General features: G+C 58.0%; 1 long non-coding RNA gene across 1 annotated transcript in view; it reads left to right on the top strand.

Annotated features, from left to right (window-relative positions):
- Positions 1-20,703, top strand: part of LOC135977348 (uncharacterized) — a 215,647-nt gene that overhangs the window by 61,222 nt on the left and 133,722 nt on the right. The window lies entirely within an intron of this gene.

Raw genomic sequence — 20,703 nt, 5'->3', positions numbered from 1 at the left:
TCGCTCTTGGGACTGAGAGGGACCAGACATCAATCCAGGTTCTCCACATCTTTCTAAACAAGTCTCTCCTATTTCAAACTTGTAAGTAAATAGCCAGGCAAGGCGTGTTAGTTTTCCTTTGTTTTCTCAACTTGTAAATGTACCTTTTACTAGAGTGTTTATCTTTGTTTGCTATACTTTGAACCTGAGGCTAGAGGGAGGTCCTCTGAGCTCTTTAAGTCTGATTACCCTGTAAAGTTATTTTCCATACTAATTTTACAGAAATAATTTTTACCTTTTTCTTTAATTAAAAGCCTTCTTTTTAAGAACCTGATTGATTTTTCCTTGTTTTTAAATCCAAGGGGGTTGGATCTGTATTCACCAGAAGTTGGTGAAAGAAGGAGGGGAGATGGTTAATTTCTCCTTGTTTTAAGATCCCAGGGGGGTTGAATCTGTATTCACCAGGGGTTGGTGAAAGGAAGGAGGGGGGATGGTTAATTTCTCCTTGTTTTAAGATCTCAGGGGGGTTGAAACTGTATTCACCAGGAGTTGGTGGGAGAAGGAGGGGGAATGGTTCATTTCTCCCTGCTTTAAGATCCAAGGGATTTGGATCTGTATTTACCAGGGAATTGGTGAAGAGTTTCTCAAGGCTTCCCAGGGAAGGGAATCCATTTGGGAATGGTGGCAGTGGACCAGATCTAAGCTGGTAGTTAAGCTTAGAAGTCTTCATGCAGGCCCCCACATTTGTACCCTAAAGTTCAAAGTGGGGAAGCAGCCTTAACAGCATCACACGTACATACAAGATGGAGCGCTCAGCCCCGAGTCCCAGCTATTCCCTACTTCCTGGAACAGAGGGGGCCTGTCCCCACTGGCCTATAAACAGCCCCACTGTGTAACCCAGAGGTGGCTGCATCTTAGCACCAAGACACCAGCGGTCACTGCTCTAGTGGAGATGGTACACACAGGCCACTGCCCCACGTGGCTACCAGAGGTCACAGACTGGGCACTGGTTGGGGGGATACACGCAGGGCACTGCTGCACCTGGCCACCGGGGGTCACTGCTGCAATGGTGGTGGTAGGGGAATGAAACAGGCCACTGCCTGAAGTGGCCACTACCATAATGGTGTGTGTGTGGGGGGGGAGGGAGATACCAAGAGGGCACTGCCACACCAGGAGGTCACTGCTCCAATCACTAGAGATACACATCGGGTTGTGCCCCAACTGGCCAACAGGGGGGCACTGTGTCAGACAGAGAGAGAGAGGGAGAGGGGTGTGTGTGTGTGGAGAGAAGAGGAAATCAAAGGCCACTGCCTCACTTACCCCCAGGGGTCACTACCCAAATAGGGGACACACACACACACACACACACACACGGCACTGCCCCAGCTGGCCAGCAGGGGTCACTGCCCCAGTTGGGGGATACACATCCCACGGGGATGCAGGGATCAGTGCCTGCCATACCTGTCACAGAGGGTGAGGGGGGGCTACACACAGGGCACTGCCCCACGTGGCAAACAGGGCACATCCCTAGTGGGGAGTGACGCACACCAGGAGCAGGGCTCACGGCCACAATGGGGTTGGAAGATACACAGGCACTGCCTGACACCCAGGCCCCTGCCCCCTTGGGGGAAGTGAAGAACATACCTAGGGCACCGACTCCTCTGGCTACCAGTGGCCACTGCCCCAGTGCAAGGGCTGGGGTGTGTAAATACACACAGGGGACAGCCCCACCTGGGTAACACGCTTCACTGAGATGAGTGTGGGATACGCAGAGGGCACTGCGCCAATGGCTGATATACATACAGGGCCCTGCCTCACCCAGCCACCAACCGTCAAAGGCGCAATGGCAGTGGTGGGGTCACATAGGCAACTGCCATCAGTGGCCACCAGGGGTCGCTGCAGCAACAATAGGGGGAATACATGCCAGGCATTGCCGCACCTGGCCACCAGGGGTCACTGTTCCAACAAGAAGGCACTGACAGGGCACTCCCGTGCCTGGCCAGCAGGGATCACTATCACAGTGTTGGGGGGGGAGATACACATATGGCACTATCCCATCTGGGCAGCAGGGGGCACTGCACCCTGACACCTACCCACACATACCCCCGGTGAGCAGGGGGGTGCCTGGGTCTTATTCTGCACTTTCAGAAATGAGGCAAAGGCTAATTTTACTAAAATTTCTGCTGAAGAAAGCTCTAAGTTACAACCCTACATTGCCAAGCACCTGCCCAAAGCCAGAACAGTGTCCCTGCTGCCAGCAGAGACCCCAGAACACACAGACCCAAAGGGAAAGAAGCTTTTAGGCCAAGCAGTGACAGACTCTGGGGAGGGGCTATGGGGAAGCAGAGAAAGAGCAACTAACCACAGTGGGGAACGGATTCCGCTAGGACATCAAACCAACTCCAGCCAGGCTGGATACCAGCAATTCGGGGCTGGAGCAGCTCCAGCCAGGCTGGGCGGGGGCAGGTGACCTCGGTCTCTGTGCTGAGCAGGCTGCTTTGGCTGCGAGGAGGGACAAGGAACTCCCGGCCAGGGTCTTGCTGCCCAAGGGGGGAGGGGGGGGTGAGATCTGTGGCAATCTCTGGAGTAGCTGGTTCAGCAGCCGTGAGCCCCACGCTTGTCCCTGCCCGAGCTCTCCAGGAGCACATTACGCCCAGGTGTACGCACTGGATGTAAGCACCAGTGTAACGCTACAGAGCCACTCTCTCTCTGTTGAGTGCTGCCTGCGAGAGACAGGGGCGGAGTCAGACGGGGCAGCAGATGACAGGGCCAGCCCCCACTGTATGCCACACACCCCCATCCATCTGCCTGCCTCACACACTCATCGATCTCCACATCATCCCGCTGTCCCTCCGATTGTCCATGCACTGCCCAGCACAAGGAGGTGTGGACAGGGCCCGATTAACCTTTTGTAGGGCCGGCGCCAAACAGATTTGTGGGCTCCCATGGGGGAATGGGGCATGGCACGAGGGGGGTTGATCCCCAGAGCGAGGGGCTGGCCAGGGGCAAGGCGCGGGGGGAGAGGGGAGGTACAGCCACGGTCCACGCAACCCCGCCAGAGGCCACTGGCCCACCCAGCCCTGCGCTGCCAGCGTGCTCTGCCATACTAGCCCCCGCCCATTACCCCCACCCCCTTATGCCTGGCAACTGCCATGCCCAGTGCCCCTCTGGCCCGCAGAGCCCTATAACCAGCACCCCCCACTGCCTAGTGCCCCTCTCACAGGCCCCCCACAACTGCCCAGCACTCCACATTCCTGAGGGAATTCAGCACCAAAACATTCAAAATTCTGTGCACTATTTTAAAATTCTGCAAATTTTGTCAATAAATAAACGTGGAAGCTGCAGCCTGGCAGGGGGAGCCCAGGCCACTGGCTGCATGCAGGTGGGAGATCACCCTGCAGCCTCCCCACTCCCTTCCCAGGACAGGGACTCGACAGTGAGGCTGCACCGGACCCTGACACAGTGTAAGGGATGGGCCTGCCCCAGAAACACCTTTGGGCACTGCCCCTCTGCGCCAGGTGCACCAGGTGTGGGAGGCAGGCTCAGCCCAGCAGGATGCAAGTGTGGAGGGGCTCAGTGTGGGGGGATCCAGGTGGGGCTAACAGGGTTCTGGGTGGAGCAGTCAGGGTGCAGGTGGCTCAGTGGGGGATCTGGATGCACAGGGGCTCGTTGGGGTTTGAAAGAGCAGTGGGACTCTGTAGAGGGGTCCAGGTGAAGGTGCTTGGGGTTCAGCAGGGGTGTCTAGGTGTGGGGAGCTCAGCGGGAGGGCAGGTGCAGGGGAGGTGGGGCTCATTGGGGTTGGGGTCCAAGTGCAGCTGGCTGGGGCTCTGTGGGGTGGGTGTCCGGGGGCTCGTCGGGGTGGAACAGATGCAGGGGAAGTGGGGCTAGTCAGAGGGAGGGTTCGATGGGGCTGCTTACCGGACGAGCCTCAGCTGCTGCCAAGGGGATGCTGCATGCCGGACTCCCGGTTTTCCCCTTTCCCCGCATCCCCCATTCCCTTCTCTTTCCCATCCCATGCCCCTTCCCCACTGCCCATCTCCTCCTCATCCCACCCTCTTCCTTCCCTACTGCTTATTTCCCCCACCCCACCCCAGCACATGCACTCCCTGCTGTACAGAGAACAGGATGGCCCCTCCCAGCACACAGACGGGGAGCACCACTGGCACTAGGACCCAAAAGGCTGCAGCCACCTGCAAAGTCAGCAGAACTGAACAGCCCCCTCTTTCCGCCGGGCAGTTCTGTGGGGACTCCCCAGACCTAGGGTTACCATAGCTAATAAATAAAAAAAGAGGACCCTCCATGGGGTCCTGGCCCCGCCCATTTCCCACCCAGCCCCCCCAACTCCGCCCCTCCAATGCCCCAACCCCGCCCCCTCCTCCCTCCCACTCCCAGCCACGGGGAAAGGGCTGCCCGAGCGCTACCGCCTTCACGGTTTGCTGGGCAGCCCACAGACCCTGCGCCCCCGGCCGGTGCTTCCCCAGCGCAGCTGGAGCCCGGGAGGGGAAGCGCCCAGCTGGGGGCGCAGGGTCCGGAGGCTGCCCGGCAAACTGTGAAGCCGGTAGCGCTTGGGCTTCGGGCAGCCCCCTTGCCTCCGGAGCCTGCGCCCCCAGCTGGGCACTTCCCCTCCCGGGCTCCGGCGGCGCAGGGTCCGGAGGTATGGGGGTTGCCCAAAGCCCGTAGCGCTCGGCTCTTAAACAGAGCCGAAGAGTCGGGGAGGAGCAGAGCCGTCACGGCCGGAGGCTCTGCTTCTCCCCTGACTCTTCGGCTCTGTTTAAGAGCCGAGCTGCCCAAGCACTACCGGCTTCGGGCAGCCCCCTTGCCTCCGGACCCTGCGCCCCCGGCTGGGCACTTCCCCTCCCAGGCTCCGGCGGCACAGGGTCCGGAGGTATGGGGGCTGCCCAAAGCCCGTAGCGCTCGGCTCCGAAGAGTCGGGGAGGAGCAGAGCTGCCGCGGCTGGAGGCTCTGCTCCTCCCCGACTCTTCGGCTCTGTTTAAGAGTCGAGCTGCCCCAGCGCTACCGGCTTCGGGCAGCCCCCATGGCTCCGGACCCTGCGCCGCCAGAGCCCGGGAGAGGAAGTGCCTGGCTGGGGGCGCAGGGTCCGGAGGCAAGGGGGCTACCCGAAGCCCAAGCGCTACCAGCTCCACGGTTTGCCGGGCAGCCTCCAGACCCTGCGCCCCCAGCTGGGGTCCGGAGGCAAGGGGACTGCCTGAAGCCCATAGCGCTCGGGCAGCTCGGCTCTTAAACAGAGCCGAAGAGTCGGGGAGGAGCAGAGCCGCCATTTTCCCGGACACGTTCGGCTTTTTGGCAATTCCCCCCGGACGGGGGTTTGAGTGCCGAAAAGCCGGACATGTCCGGAAAAAAGAGCACGTATGGTAACCCTACCCAGACCCAGCTCCTACAGCCAATCCAGCAGCAATCCCTCATGGACCCAACCTACTGCTCGGGGGCAAACACCACTGCTGGCCAGAGAGATGAACAGCCCCCACAAATGACATCATCATCTCCCTTGAATCCACAGCTAGTCAGGAAACCCTTTTTCTTGTTTTTTTTTAAAACAAACCCACACCCAGCTAACGGGAAGTCCCTGCCTGGAGCCAGGGGGGCTGTGACCAGAGCCCTCACCAAACCAGACACTGGTCTGACAGACAGTGACAGCTGCTCCGCTCCCAGCTGGACAGGTCTTGCCTGGCATCAACAACGCTTGCGCTCTCGCTCGCTTTCCATCTCACCACCGAGACGGACTCTGTCCCCCACCCCCCCACCACACACTTCTTTTCCCTTGGTGCCAAACACAACACAAGAAGGAAAAACAAAAATTATCATCACAATCTGCCGTGATGCCAGACTCTCCTTCTCGCATCTCCCACACCCCAGGGCTCTACCCTGAACCCCCTTCCAATGATGTTGTCAGAGCTACAATTAGAAAGCACCCCACTGCACCTGCACCCAACAGAGTCACTCTGCACAGGAGACTCTTGTCCCTTCCACTAGTCTTAACCCCACAGAGCCCCAGGCCCAGCTAGGATGCACCTTATTGTTCTTTAGCACTGGGGCTCTTGTCCTCTCCTTCCTATCCCTCTTGGACTCCATCTGTGAGAGAGGACTGGGAAGTGTTACAGACACAGAGACCCTCCCCCAGCTCTTTCTGCGCCCTGGGCTCACACCTGTTGTCTCCCGAGTCCTTGGCGCTGTCCAGCATGTCTCCCTCCACAGAAGTCACCTGGTGTCATCTTAGACTCCATCTTCATATTGCTCTTCTCCTTCCCAGAACTCCTGCTCTGCTCCTCAGACCTGTCTTTCCTCAGCTCTGCAGGCAGAGGGGAAGGGGCATCATTGGAACACACTCGCCCCATCCCAGACACCACATGGCATCCACAGGGCTACCAAACCATGTCACCTTCTGCCAGAAACCACACCCCACCCCAAGGGAGCAAAATGCCTTTGTGAGCCCAGCACACACACACACTAAGCCCAGCCAAATTGGGAGCTTGCCCCCACTTCCCAGGCCTCATGGAAAGAGAAGTTTGTTGGGCAGGGGGGGCCTCAAGGGACTGGCTCAGCGTGTGAATGAGGGACTGGGATATATGTGGGGGGCAGGACTGTGGGGTTGGGGTGTCCAGGAGGACCCAAGGTAAGGGACTAGGAGGATTAGAGGTAGAGGAGAGTAGGGTTACCAAGTGCACTGTGGGATTGGGGGATTTAGAGAGCCCAGAGAGGAAAGGTGGGGCAGGTTGGAGGGCCCCACAGGGTCTGAAAAGGGGAATCCGGCAGGTTGGGGGGTAGCAGAGAGTGGAGATGAGGGACTCACACACTGGGGATGGAGAAGGCAATGGGGTGACAGGGACGTGGGGCCCAGTACTGGAGAAATGGGCTGGAGTCGATTGGGGCGAGGTGGGAGGAGGACGCTGAGGGAGGCAGCACCTTGGCAGGGGAAAGGGAAAGGCCACGGAGAGAGGACAAGGTGGGGGAGGGGAGCACTGGGGGATGACGGAGGGCTGGGGGGTGAACTAGGGGGAGTTTGGGGAGCAGGACAGAGGGGTCCCCATGGGCCCAGGACAGGGCTGGGGGTGGATGTGGGGCTGGGGAGGCCCAGGGATGGGGCAGGTTGGGGGGCTGAAAGAATGTCAGGGCCCTACAGAGCAGGGAGCGGGTGGGGGAGGGGATGGGGGACTGAGGGGTCCCCATGGGCACAAGGTGGGGCTGGGCGCAGTTGGTGGATGGGGGGTTGGGGATGGGGGGGACGGGGCAGGTTGGGGGCTGAGGGGGATGTCGGGGATCTAGGGAGTGGGTGGGGGAGGGGAGGGGATGAGGGGGCCCCACGGGGACAGGGTGGGGCGCAGGGGGTCGATGGGGGGCTGGGGGGGGACAGAGCAGGTTGGGGGCTGAGGGGGATGTCGGGGCTCTAGGGAGCGGGTGGGGGAGGGGAAGAGGGGGCTGAGGGGGCTCCACGGGGACAGGACGGGGCGCAGTGGGGGGCTGGGGGGGCACAGGGCAGGTTGGGGGCAGAGGGGGATGTCGGGGCTCTAGGGAGCAGGGAGCGGGTGGGGGAGGGGCTGAAGGGGCCGCACGGGAGCAGACTCGGGCGGGGCCGGGCTTCTTGTGGCGCGCGGCGGCGCGAGGGCGACACGTGACTGAGAACAGCAGAGACTCACTGGGAGGAAGGAGGAATCCCACAATGCACCGGAGCTGGCAGGAGCCGCATGGAACGGCCCCGCCCTCTGGTGCCTCTGAACTTCTCCTAATGGCGTCCTGAGCGCTACACTCACTTCCGCTTCCGGCCTCGCCCTGGGTAGAGGAGTTTCAGGGGCGGGGGCGCTGGGGAGGCGAAAGGCTGTCGCAGTGGGCGGGGCATGTGGCGGCTGGGGGGTGGGGGAGAGCGATCAGGGCTGAGGCCAGGCCCCCGGGGGAGGCGGGTCCGGGGCGGGGAGGGGCTGTGGGGGGGGCGGGCAGAGCGGGGCGGGGCCGGGGCCGGGGCAGAGCGGGGCGGGGCCGGGGCCGGGGCAGAGCGGGGCGGGGCAGGGGCCGGGTCACAGTGGGGCGGGGGCGGGGCTGGGAGGCAGAGTGGGGCGCGGCTGTGGGGGGGGCAGAGCGGGGCGGAGCTGGGTGCCCGTTCCCCGCGGAGGTTGGTCCGGTCCCGCGCACCCAGGGGCGCACCGCACCTCCCCACCCGGTTCGGGGGCCCCGGAGTGCTCAGTCGCCGTGCCCGGTCAGGTCTAAGTGGGACTTTCAGCCCCAGTACATCGCTGCCCCCCACAAACTTCCCCCCACCCCACACTCCCCTCCACTGCCCCCCACAAACTTCCCCCCACCCCTATCCACACATTCACCTCCACTGCACCCCACAAACTTCCACCCACCCCTATCCACACATTCACCTCCACTTCCCCCCACAAACTTCCACCCACGCCCACCCCACGCATACATTCACTTACACTGCTCCCACAAACTTCCCCCCACCCCCACACTCCCCTCCACTGCCCCCACAAACTTCCCCCCACCCCCACACTCCCCTCCACTGCCCCCACAAACTTCCCCCCACCGCCACCCACACACTCCCCTCCACTGTCCCTACAAACTTCCCCCCACCCCCACACTCACCTCCACTGCCCCCACAAACTTCCCCCCACCCCCACCCCACACTCCCCTCCACTGCCCCCACAAACGTCCCCCCACCCACACACTCACCTCCACTTCCCCCACAAACTTCCCCCCACCCCCACCCCCACACTCCCCTCCACTGCCCCCACAAACGTCCCCCCACCCACACACTCACCTCCAATTCCCCCACAAACTTCCCCCCACCCCACCCACACACTCCCCTCCACTGCCCCCACAAACTTCCCCCCGCCCCCACACTCCCCTCCACTGCCCCCCAATCTTCCCCCCGCCCCCACACTCCCTCCACTGCCCCCACAAACTTCCCCCCGCCCCCACACTCCCTCCACGGCCCCCACAAATTTCCCCCCACCCCCACACTCACCTCCACTGCCCCCACAAACTTCCCCCCACCCCCACACTCCACTCCACTGCCCCCACAAACGTCCCCCCCACCCGCACACTCACCTCCACTTCACCCACAAACTTCCCCCCACCCCCACCCACACACTCCCCTCTACTGCCCCCACAAACTTCCCCCCGCCCCCACACTCCCCTCCACTGCCCCCACAAACTTCCCCCCACCCCCACACTCCCCTCCACTGCCCCCACAAACTTCCACCCACCCACACACTCACCTCCACTGCCCCCACAAACTTCCCCCCACCCCCACACTCCCCCTCCACTGCCCCCACAAACTTCCCCCCACCCACACACTCACCTCCACTTCCCCAAAAAACTTCCCCCCGCCCCCACACTCCCCTCCACTGCCCCCACAAACTTCCCCCCGCCCCCACACTCCCCTCCACTGCCCCTACAAACTTCCACCCACACACTCACCTCCACTGCCTCCACAAACTTCCCCCCACCCCTATCCACACACTCACCTCCACTGCCCCCTACAAACTTCCCCCCACCCCCATCCACACACTCACCTCCACTGCCCTCACAAACTTCCCCCCGCCCCCACACTCCCCTCCACTGCCCCTACAAACTTCCCCCCGCCCCCACACTCCCCTCCACTGCCCCTACAAACTTCCACCCACACACTCACCTCCACTGCCTCCACAAACTTCCCCCCGCCCCCACACTCCCCTCCACTGCCCCCACAAACTTCCCCCCGCCCCCACACTCCCCTCCACTGCCCCTACAAACTTCCACCCACACACTCACCTCCACTGCCTCCACAAACTTCCCCCCACCCCTATCCACACACTCACCTCCACTGCCCCCTACAAACTTCCCCCCACCCCCATCCACACACCTCACCTCCACTGCCCTCACAAACTTCCACCCACACACTCACCTCCACTGCCCCCACAAACATCCACCCACAGACACCCCCACCCACACACTCACCTCCACTGCCCCCACAAACGTCCACCCACAGACACCCCCACACTCCCCTCCACTGCCCCCACAAACTTCCACCCGCCCCCACATTCCCCTCCACTGCCCCCACAAACTTCCCCCCACCCCCACCCACACACTCCCCTCCACTGTCCCTACAAATTTCCCCCCACCCCCACACTCCCCTCCACTGCCCCCACAACTTCCACCCACACACTCATCTCCACTGCCCCCACAAACTTCCCCCCACACACTCACCTGCACTGCCCCCACAAACTTCCCCCCACCCCCACCCCCACACTCCCCTCCACTGCCCCCACAAACATCCTCCCACCCACACACTCCTCTCCACTGCCCCTACAAACTTCCCCCCACCCCCACACTCCCCTCCACAGCCCCCACAAACTTCCCCCTGCCCCACACTCCCCTCCACTGCCCCTACAAACTTCCCCCCACCCACACACTCACCTCCACTTCCCCCACAAACTTCCCCCCGCCCCCACACTCTCCTCCACTGCCCCCACACACGTCCACCCACAGACACCCCCACCCACACACTCCGCTCCACTGCCCCCACAAACTTCCCCCCACCCCCACACTCCCCTCCACTGCCCCAACACACTTCCACCCACCCACACACTCACCTCCACTGCCCCCACAAACTTCCACCCACCCCCACCCCCACACTCCCCTCCACTGCCCCCACAAGCTTCCCCCCGCCCCCACACTCCCCTCCACTGTCCCCACAAACTTCCACCCACCCCCACCCACTCACCTCACCTCCACAAACTTCCCCCCACCCCCACCCACACACTCACCTCCACTGCCCCCCACAAACTTCCACCCCCACCCCTACCCACACATTCACCTCCACTGCCCCCCACAAACTTCCACCCATGCCCACCCCACGCATACATTGACATACACTGCTCCCACAAACTTCCACTCACCTCCACTGCCCCCACAAACTTCCACCCACACACTCACCTCCACTGCTCCCACAAACTTCCACTCACCTCCACCCACCCACTCACCTCCACTGCCCCCCACAAACTTCCACCCACCTCCACCCACACATTCACCTCCACTGCACCCACAAACTTCCACCCACACACTCACCTCCACTGCCCCCACAAACTTCCACCCACCCCCATCCACACACTCACCTCCACTGCCCCCACAAACTTCCACCCACACACTCACCTCCACTGCCCCCCACAAAGTTCCACCGACACCCCCTCAACTCACACTCACCTCCACTGCCCCCCACAAACTTCCACCACACACTCACCTACACTGCTCCCACAAACTTCCACTCACCTCCACCCACCCACTCACCTCCACTGCCCCCACAAACTTCCACCCACACACTCCCCCAACACACACACTCACTTCCACTTCCCCCACGAACTTCCACCCACCCACACCCCCACACTCCCCTCCACTGCCCCCACAAACTTCCACCCACCCCCACCCACACACTCACCTCCACTGCCCCCACAAACGTCCACCCACAGACACCCCCACACTCCCCTCCACTGCCCCCACAAACTTCCACCCGCCCCACACTCCCCTCCACTGCCCCCACAAACTTCCCCCCACCCCCACCCACACACTCCCCTCCACTGTCCCTACAAACTTCCCCCCACCCCAACACTCCCCTCCACTGCCCCCACAAACTTCCCCCCACACACTCACCTCCAACGCCCCCACAAACTTCCCCCCACACACTCACCTCCACTGCCCCCACAAACTTCCCCCCACACCCACCCCCACACTCCCCTCCACTGCCCCCACAAACATCCCTCCACCCACACACTCCCCTCCACTGCCCCTACAAACTTCCCCCCACCCCCACACTCCCCGCCACAGCCCCCACAAACTTCCCCCTGCCCCCACACTCCCCTCCACTGCCCCCACAAACTTCCCCCTGCCCCCACACTCCCCTCCACTGCCCCCACAAACGTCCACCCACAGACACCCCCACCCACACACTCCCCTCCACTGCCCCCACAAACTTCCCCCCACCCCCACACTCCCCTTCCCTGCCCCCACAAACTTCCCCCCTCCCCCACACTCCCCTCCACTGCCTCCACAAACTTCCACCCACCCACACACTCACCTCCACTGCCCCCACAAACTTCCACCCACACACTCCCCCAACACACACACTCACTTCCACTTCCCCCACAAACTTCCACCCACCCACACCCCCACACTCCCCTCCACTGCCCCCACAAACTTCCACCCACCCCCACCCACACACTCACCTCCACTGCCCCCACAAACTTCCCCCACCCCCCATCCACACACTCATCTCCACTGCCCCCCACAAACTTCCCCTCACCCCCATCCACACACTACTTCCACTGCCCCCACAAACTTCCACCCACCCCCACCCACACACTCACCTCTACTGCCCCCACAAACTTCCCCCACCCCCATCCACACACTCATCTCCACTGCCCCCCACAAACTTCCCCCCACCCCCATCCACACACTCACCTCCACTGCCCGCACAAACTTCCACCCAGACACTCACCTCCACTGCCCCCACAAACGTCCACCAACAGACACTCCCACACTCCCCTCCACTGCCCCCACAAACTTCCACCCACCCACACACTCACCTCCACTGCCCCCACAAACTTCCACCCACACACTCACCTCCACTGCCTCCACAAACTTCTCCCCACCCCCATCCACACACTCACCTCCACTGCCCCCCACAAACTTCCCCCCACCCCCATCCACACACTCACCTCCACTGCCCCCACAAACTTCCACCCACACACTCACCTGCACTGCCCCCACAAACGTCCACCCACAGACACCCCAACCTACACACTCACCTCCACTGCCCCCCACAAAGTTCCACCGACACCCCCCCAACTCACACTCACCTCCACTGCCCCCCACAAACTTCCACCCACGCCCACCCCACGCACACACTCACCTACACTGCTCCCACAAACTTCCACTCACCTCCACCCACCCACTCACCTCCACTGCCCCCACAAACTTCCACCCACACACTCACCTCCACCCACACACTCACCTCCACTGCCCCCACAAACTTCCACCCACACACTCCCCCAACACACACACTCACTTCCACTTCCCCCACAAACTTCCACCCACACACACACCCAACTCACATTCACCTCCACTGCCCCCACAAACGTCCACCCACAGACACCCCCACCTACACACTCACCTCCACTGCCCCCCACAAACTTCCACCCCTACCCACACATTCACCTCCACTGCCCCCACAAACTTCCACCCATGCCCACCCCACGCACACACTCACCTACACTGCTACCACAAACTTCCACTCACCTCCACCCACCCACTCACCTCCACTGCCCCCACAAACTTCCACCCACACACTCACCTCCACCCACACACTCACCTCCACTGCCCCCACAAACTTCCACCCACCCCCATCCACACCTCCACTGCCCCCACAAACGTCCCCCCCACCCCCACACACTCACCTCCACTGCGCCCCATAAACTTCCACCCACACACTCACACTCCTCCCCCACTTCCCAACACACGCATACATACTCTCCCCAAACACACACACACACACACACACACTCCACTCCCCCCACAACCTCCTTCCCCCCCACACACACTACTGTGGACTGTAGTGTCACTATAGAGACTAACAAATTTATTAGAGCATATCAAACAATTGTGATTAATACAAAAACCAGAAAGACGGAATTAATTTTTAAGAAATGGAAAGGACAAAACTCAGAAAATACTAAATTGGAAACTCCCCAATAATAAAAGAGATTTCATAGGGCCCTACATAGGTGTTTACCATCTTCCGAAAAAACTTCCGGGGGTGGGGATGGGCTCCGGGCTCAGGCTTGATCGACGGAGGGGGAGCTCTGGGTTTGGGGCTCTGGTCTCCCACAACTGGGTAGAGACTCCAGGATCCGGGCTATAGCACCCAGGGGGGAGCGGGGAGGGAGGACTCTGGGCTTGTGGTCCAGGCTCAAGCCAGCAAGAGAGATGAAGGGAAGAGACCTGGTCTTTGGCTGCCATGGTGGGGGGATCAGGGCTCCAAGCTTCAGCCGCTGGGGAGGTGGAGGGGAGTGGGGGGTCTGGGCTCTGCGACTCATCCACAGGAGGGCAGGGAGGGAGGTTGGGGCTCTGGACTTCAGCCACAAGAGGGGTGAGGGGGTCAGTGCTCCGGGCTTCAGCCACTGGGGTGACAGCCCCTCCCCCAATGCACTGGCCCCCAGACCCTCTCACCTGCTCCACCAGAGCGAAACCCAGTCCAGCGCGTCCCGCTGCAGCTCGCAGACCCCTCAGTACAGCCCCACCATGACCTGGTCCTGCTCGGAGCAACTGTCAGGCTTCTTGAATTCAAGCTTGTAAACTACTCTGTAACTCCACAGGTACAATGTGATATATTCTGTACATGCAAAGTATCAGTCCTTTGTGCATCCCCTCCCAGAAATCAAAATTCCTAGAGATTTTGGCTGAGTCTCTCAGTGTTGCTAATGGTACCAGCCTCTCTCTGTATGTCTATGTGTGTGTGTGTGTATGCATAACTTTATTGTGATGTCATGTGTGACAAGAGCAAAGACCGTTCTGGTTCAGCATTCTTGCCCTGCCTTCAGTCTGCCAACTTGCTTGGTTGACAATGGCTGGTGAACCCAGGAGGTGATAGATGCGTACTATCCATCTGTCAACAACTTCTTGAATCAGCTATTTCCACAGGTTTTCGAAAGAAGATGAGATTTTACAAAAGGTAATTCCCAGATTCTTTTCCTGCTCCTTAGATCACACATGACAGGCTGCTGCCTCCTTCATAGATTCATAGATTCTAGGACTGGAAGGGACCTCGAGAGGTCATTGAATCCAGTCCCCTGCCCTCATGGCAGGACCAAATACTGTCTAGACCATCCCGGATAGATATTTATCTAACCTACTCTTAAATATCTCCAGAGATGGAGATTCCACAACCTCCCTAGGCAGTTTATTCCAGGCTTTACTGAACAAGTTTTCTCTCTCCTCCTTATGACACCCTTTTAGATACCTGAAAACTGCTATCATGTCCTCTCTCAGTCTTCTCTTTTCCAAACTAAACAAATCCAATTCTTTCAGCCTTCCTTCATAGGTCATGTTCTCAAGACCTTTAATCATTCTTGTTGCTCTTCTCTGGACCCTCTCCAATTTCTCCACATCTTCCTTGAAATGTGGTGTCCAGAACTGGACACAATACTCCAGTTGAGACCTAACCAGCGCAGAGTAGAGCGGAAGAATGACTTCTCATGTCTTGCTCACAACACACCTGTTAATGCATCCCAGAATCATGTTTGCTTTTTTCGCAACAGCATCACACTGTTGACTCATATTTAGCTTGTGGTCCACTATAACGCCTAGATCCCTTTCTGCCATACTCCTTCCTAGACAGTCTCTTTCCATTCTGTATGTGTGAAACTGATTGTTCCTTTCTAAGTGGAGCACTTTGCATTTGTCTTTGTTAAACTTCATCCTGTTTACCTCAGACCATTTCTCCAATTTGTCCAGATCATTTTGAATTATGACCTTATCCTCCAAAGCAGTTGCAATCCCTCCCAGTTTGGTATCATCTGCAAATTCAATAAATGTACTTTCTATGCCAATATCTAAGTCGTCGATGAAGATATTGAACAGAGCCGGTCCCAAAACAGATCCCTGCGGAACCCCACTTGTTATACCTTTCCAGCAGGATTGGGAACCATTAATAACTACTCTCTGAGTACTGTTATCCAGGCAGTTACGCACCCACCTTATAGTAGCCCCATCTAAGTTGTATTTGCCTAGTTTATCGATAAGAATATCATGCGAGACCCTATCAAATGCCTTACTGAAGTCTAGGTATACCACATCCACCGCTTCTCCCTTATCCACAAGACTCGTTATCCTATCAAAGAAAGCTATCAGATTGGTTTGACATGATTTGTTCTTTACAAATCCACGCTGGCTATTCCCTATCACATTACCACCTTCCAAGTGTTTGCAGATGATTTCCTTGATTACTTGATCTTCCCTGGCACAAAAGTTAAACTAACTGGTCTGTAATTTCCTGGGCTGTTTTTATTTCCCTTTTTATAGATGGGCACTATATTTGCCCTTTTCCAGTCCTCTGGAATCTCTCCTGTCTCCCATGATTTTCCAAAGATAATAGCTAGGGGCTCAGATACCTCCTCTATTAGCTCCTTGAGTATTCTAGGATGCATTTCATCAGGCCCTGGTGACTTGCAGGCATCTAACTTTTCTAAGTGATTTTGAACTTGTTCTGTTTTATTTTATCTTCTAAACCTACCCCCTTCCCATTAGCATTCACTATGTTAGTCATTCCTTCAGACTTCTCGGTGAAGACCAAAACAAAGAAGTCATTAAGCATCTCTGCCATTTCCAAGTTTCCTGTTACTGTTTCTCCCTCCTCACTGAGCAGTGGGCCTACCCTGTCCTTGGTCTTCCTCTTGCTTCTAATGTATTGTGGAAGCAGAGAAAGAAGGACAGGAAGGGGATTGCAATGCCTGATAGTTTATTAGCAAGAGTTAGGCTAACTGTAACCCTAATAACGCGAGATTTGTAGAAGTGAGGATTGTGTGAGGTGAGTGGGCAAGAACTTTGTGAGAAGTTGTTGCAACCTTGTGTAGATAATGTGTAGATAACATTGTATGTAGACTAGAGTCTAAACAAGTGAGGAAAATAAGATATCAGGATGACCTATGTATAAACAAAATGCAGCTGTTGCTCATTATTGTCTGTAACAAAAGGTATAAATGCTTGCTGTAATTGTTTACCTGGGAGAGACCTGCCTAGGAGGAGGAGACCCTGTGTCCTAGTGCACTCTTTCCCTCTATGCAATTGATAGAGAGAAAATAAAGTATCTGACTTTGCTGTACCCAACCAAAGAGTAAAATCATTTTTTATATGATTCCTTTTATTTTTTAGATCATGCGAGATCTCGTGGTTAAGCCAAGGAGGTCTTTTGCCACATTTCCTATCTTTCCTACTCAGCGGAATAGCTTGCTTTTGGGCCCTTAATAGTGTCCCTTTGAAAAACTGCCAACTCTCCTCAGTTGTTTTTCCCCTCAATTTTGATTCCCTTGGGACCTTACCTATCAGCTCTCTGAGCTTACCAAAATCCGCCTTCCTGAAATCCATTGTCTCTATTTTGCTGTACTCCCTTCTACCCTTCCTTAGAACTGTGAACTCAATGATTTCATGACCCTCCCCTTCTACAACAACCCTCCCCAGCAGCTCCCCCAAAATCCCCTTCCTGAGCTGGATCCACCACAGCCATTTCCCTTCCCCGGCCCCTAGGAAGATGGGACGGTCTGGAGCAAAACGGGGTCGTTATTCTGCAGCCTGTCAGGGCAAGAAGGGAAGTTCATGAGGTTTCTGAATGAGTGTTAGTCCATTTCACACCCCGATTCCCCCAGGCTCTGTCCCTGTAGACAAACACTCTAGACTCTGCCCTGCTGGGAGAAGCCTCAGTGACGTTATTACAGCACAGACCCGACCTCTCCTCCGGGACTAAACCCACCAGACGCTATTACACTCTCCCAGGAAAAGAGTCTCTGAGCCAAACGCCAGAAAAGAGCAGAATCAAAGGAGCCGCTTTGGGGGATCCCCGACACTGTCCCCAGAACAGCCCATTCCCCCAGCAGCGCAGGGACCAGGCAGAGGCAGGAACTGGCTTTTCCTCTCTCTGCTCCCCCCCCACTCCCAGGAAAGTCACTGCCCCAGGGGGCTGCAGGGAATGGAGCTGGGCAAGGCTGGGTATCCAGAACCTCCCTCCCCACTGATTGCTCCAGCTGCCCCGTCCAGTCTCTCCCCTCTCCCTCCTGCATGAAGAGCCGGTCACTGTCCTGCATTCCCGTGGGCGTTTCCTCGCCAATAGCTACAGCCACTGCTAACGGGGGTGAGCCTGGGGGCTCTGGGCAGCAGCTCTGAGCCGCGCAGAAACTCCGGGGCAGGGATTGGGCGAGCAGGAGCCATTTCTGCAGAGACACTTTCCAGCCTGGGCACAGCACTTACCCGAGATCTCTCGTATCACCTGCAGTCTCTGGCTCAGGGGCTGATGCCAGCAGAGCCCAGAGGGGTGCGGGGGAGGGTGTAAACTATTTCCCTGAATCCAGTCTCCTTCGGCAGTTCAGTCACCATTTCAGCTAGAGCAGAGCTGCGGTACCTGGGCACTGGGCCATCCGGGGCCTTTAACACCACAGCCCTGGGGAGGTGGTGCTGAGATGGACCATCCAGTGAGCAACACAAGTCCTTCTACCTTCCACCACACCCTAGTTTGGAACTGCTGCTGACGGCTTCCCCCATCCATGGTAACTTTTATCCCCTCTGCCTCACTCTATCTGGGGGTTTTCCCTTCTGCATGTACCTGGCAGGGCAGGCTGCGCCCCCCCCCCATCTGAAACCCTAATCTTGTCCCAGTTTTGTCCCCTCTGCCCATCCCTCCCCTCCGATTTCCCCCCTTCAGGGGGATTTTCCCTGCCTTTGATTGCAGGGAGCAGATTCTGATGGCGCGTGAGGGCAGCAACTTGCAGACGTTACTGAGCACGTGAGAAGAACATTAGAAGATAAGGACGGCCAGACTGGATCAGACCAAAGGTCTACTAGCCCAGTGTCCTGTCTGCCAACAGTGACCAGTGTCAGGTGCCCCAGAGGGAATGAAGAGATAGGAATCATCCAGTGACCCATCTCCTGTCGCCCAATTCCCAGCTTCTGACAGACAGAGGCTAGGGACACATCTCTGCCCATCCCGGCTAAGCCATTGATGGACCTGTCCTCCATGAACCCATCTAGTTCCCCTTTGATCACAGGACCCTGCTCAGGAACAGTGAAGTTGCAAGTTCTAATAGGAAATAGCTTCTGATACAAGGGCAGCTCCTCTTCCTCCTCCCCTCCCGTGGGGATGAGCAGCCCCCGCAACTGCCTCTCTGCCCCTGGCCCATTCAGCCTCCGCCAACTGTTCCCTTCCCCCCACCCCCATCCACACACTCACCTCCAAAGGTAAAAACTGAAGCATAACTCCTTCCCTTCCCCGTTTTGACTTAGGAAAAATAAATCCTGTCCCCTCCCCTAGTGCCAGCCCAGCCCCACCAGAGCTGCTGTGGCCAGGAGACAGCTGCTCTCTCACCTGGCCCTGCTGCTGTGGTGAGAGAGGGCTGGGGGAGTCCTCTCTCCCTGGGACAACCTGCTCCCCAAACCCCTCATTCCAAGCCCCAGCCCAGAGCCTGCACCTCCAGCTGGAGTCCTCAACCCCTGCACCCCAACCCTCTGCCCTAGCCCTGAGCTCCTCATTCCCATACCCATCCCAGAGGCCACATCTCCAGCTGGAGTCTTCACCCCCTGCACCCCAACCCTCAACTCCAGTCCTGAGCCCCCCAGTCCTAGCCCCATCTCAGAGCCCGCACCCCCAGCCAGAGCCCTCTCCCCCTGCACCCCAATCCTCTGCCTTAGCCCTGAGCCCCTCATTCCCAGCCACATCCCAGAGCCCACACCCCCAGCCGGAGCCCTCAGCCCCCTGCACCCCAACCCTCTGCCCTAGCCCTGAGCTCCTCATTCCCAGCCCCATCCCAGAGGCCACATCTCCAGCTGGAGTGCTCACCCCCTGCACCCCAACCTTCAGCTCCAGTTCTGAGCCCATCATTCCTAGACCCATCCCAGAGCCCGCACCCCCAGCCAGAGCGCTCTCCCCCTGCACCCCAACCCTCTGTCCTAGCCCTGAGCCCCTCATTCCCAGGCCCATCCCAGAGCCCACAACCCAACTCTCTGCCCCACTTTAACCCCCTCCCACACTCAGAACCCTTCAGCCTCACCCGTGCCACACCCCATCCATGTGCAGAATGAATTTTGTTATGTGCAGCAATATACAAGTGATGTGTCAAACAACAAAATTGCCCATATTGGTGCACACCACAAAATTCATTCCGCACACGGACATAAAAAATTGGAGGAAACACTGCTCCTGACTTTCAACCTATCTGTCACATCTTGAATTTCATACAGTGACTGATCAGAATAAAGAACAGGAGTACTTGTGGCACCTTAGAGACTAACAAATTTATTAGAGCATAAGCTTTCGTGGGCTACAGCCCACTTCTTCGGATGTATAATAAAGTGCTCTCAAGTGAGCTACAGACCAACAGTGGTTCATAGTAATTATTCAGCAAGTATTATAGAAGACCTCGACCATTAGAGGAAATCATGAGCTGTTAAGAGACAATTAATGGAGAGAAGCAGCAAGATTAATCCCGTACATTGGATTGGTTCTGACTTATTTGCCTGATTTGAAAAGAGGCCAAAAAGACCTGAGTCTCCTCGCTGTTGATAGCCCCCTGCTCGGCCAATCAGCAGCACTGAGACTCTGAGGGGCGGGAGGCTGAGAGGTCTCTCCAGATGTCCCAAAGGACGGCCCAGGTCACCATCAGAGGGGATCACTCTCAGATCCAGCCCCACCTCTTTGTGAGGACCTCCCGCAGTGAGAGCACCCCCCCACCCCATCCACACTCCACACACACCCCTCCTTGGTAGAGGGAGGGAAGCCAGGGAAAGGGGAAAAAGAAGCAAGAGAAGAGGAGAAAGGAGGGAGGAAAGAGGAAAAGGGAAACCAAAAAGGATAAACCCCAATGTCCCCAGGGATTCCAAGCGTCAAAGTCTTAGGCAGAAAATCAAATTCGGCCACCTTAAGCCAGTGTTTTCTGGGCCTAGGATGCTGCCTGCACCAGGGGGATCAGACTGAAC

This window comes from Chrysemys picta, chromosome 24, assembly GCF_011386835.1.
Source record: "Chrysemys picta bellii isolate R12L10 chromosome 24, ASM1138683v2, whole genome shotgun sequence".
Classification (NCBI taxonomy): domain Eukaryota; kingdom Metazoa; phylum Chordata; order Testudines; family Emydidae; genus Chrysemys; species Chrysemys picta.
This window is presented reverse-complemented; position numbering and strand designations above follow the sequence as displayed.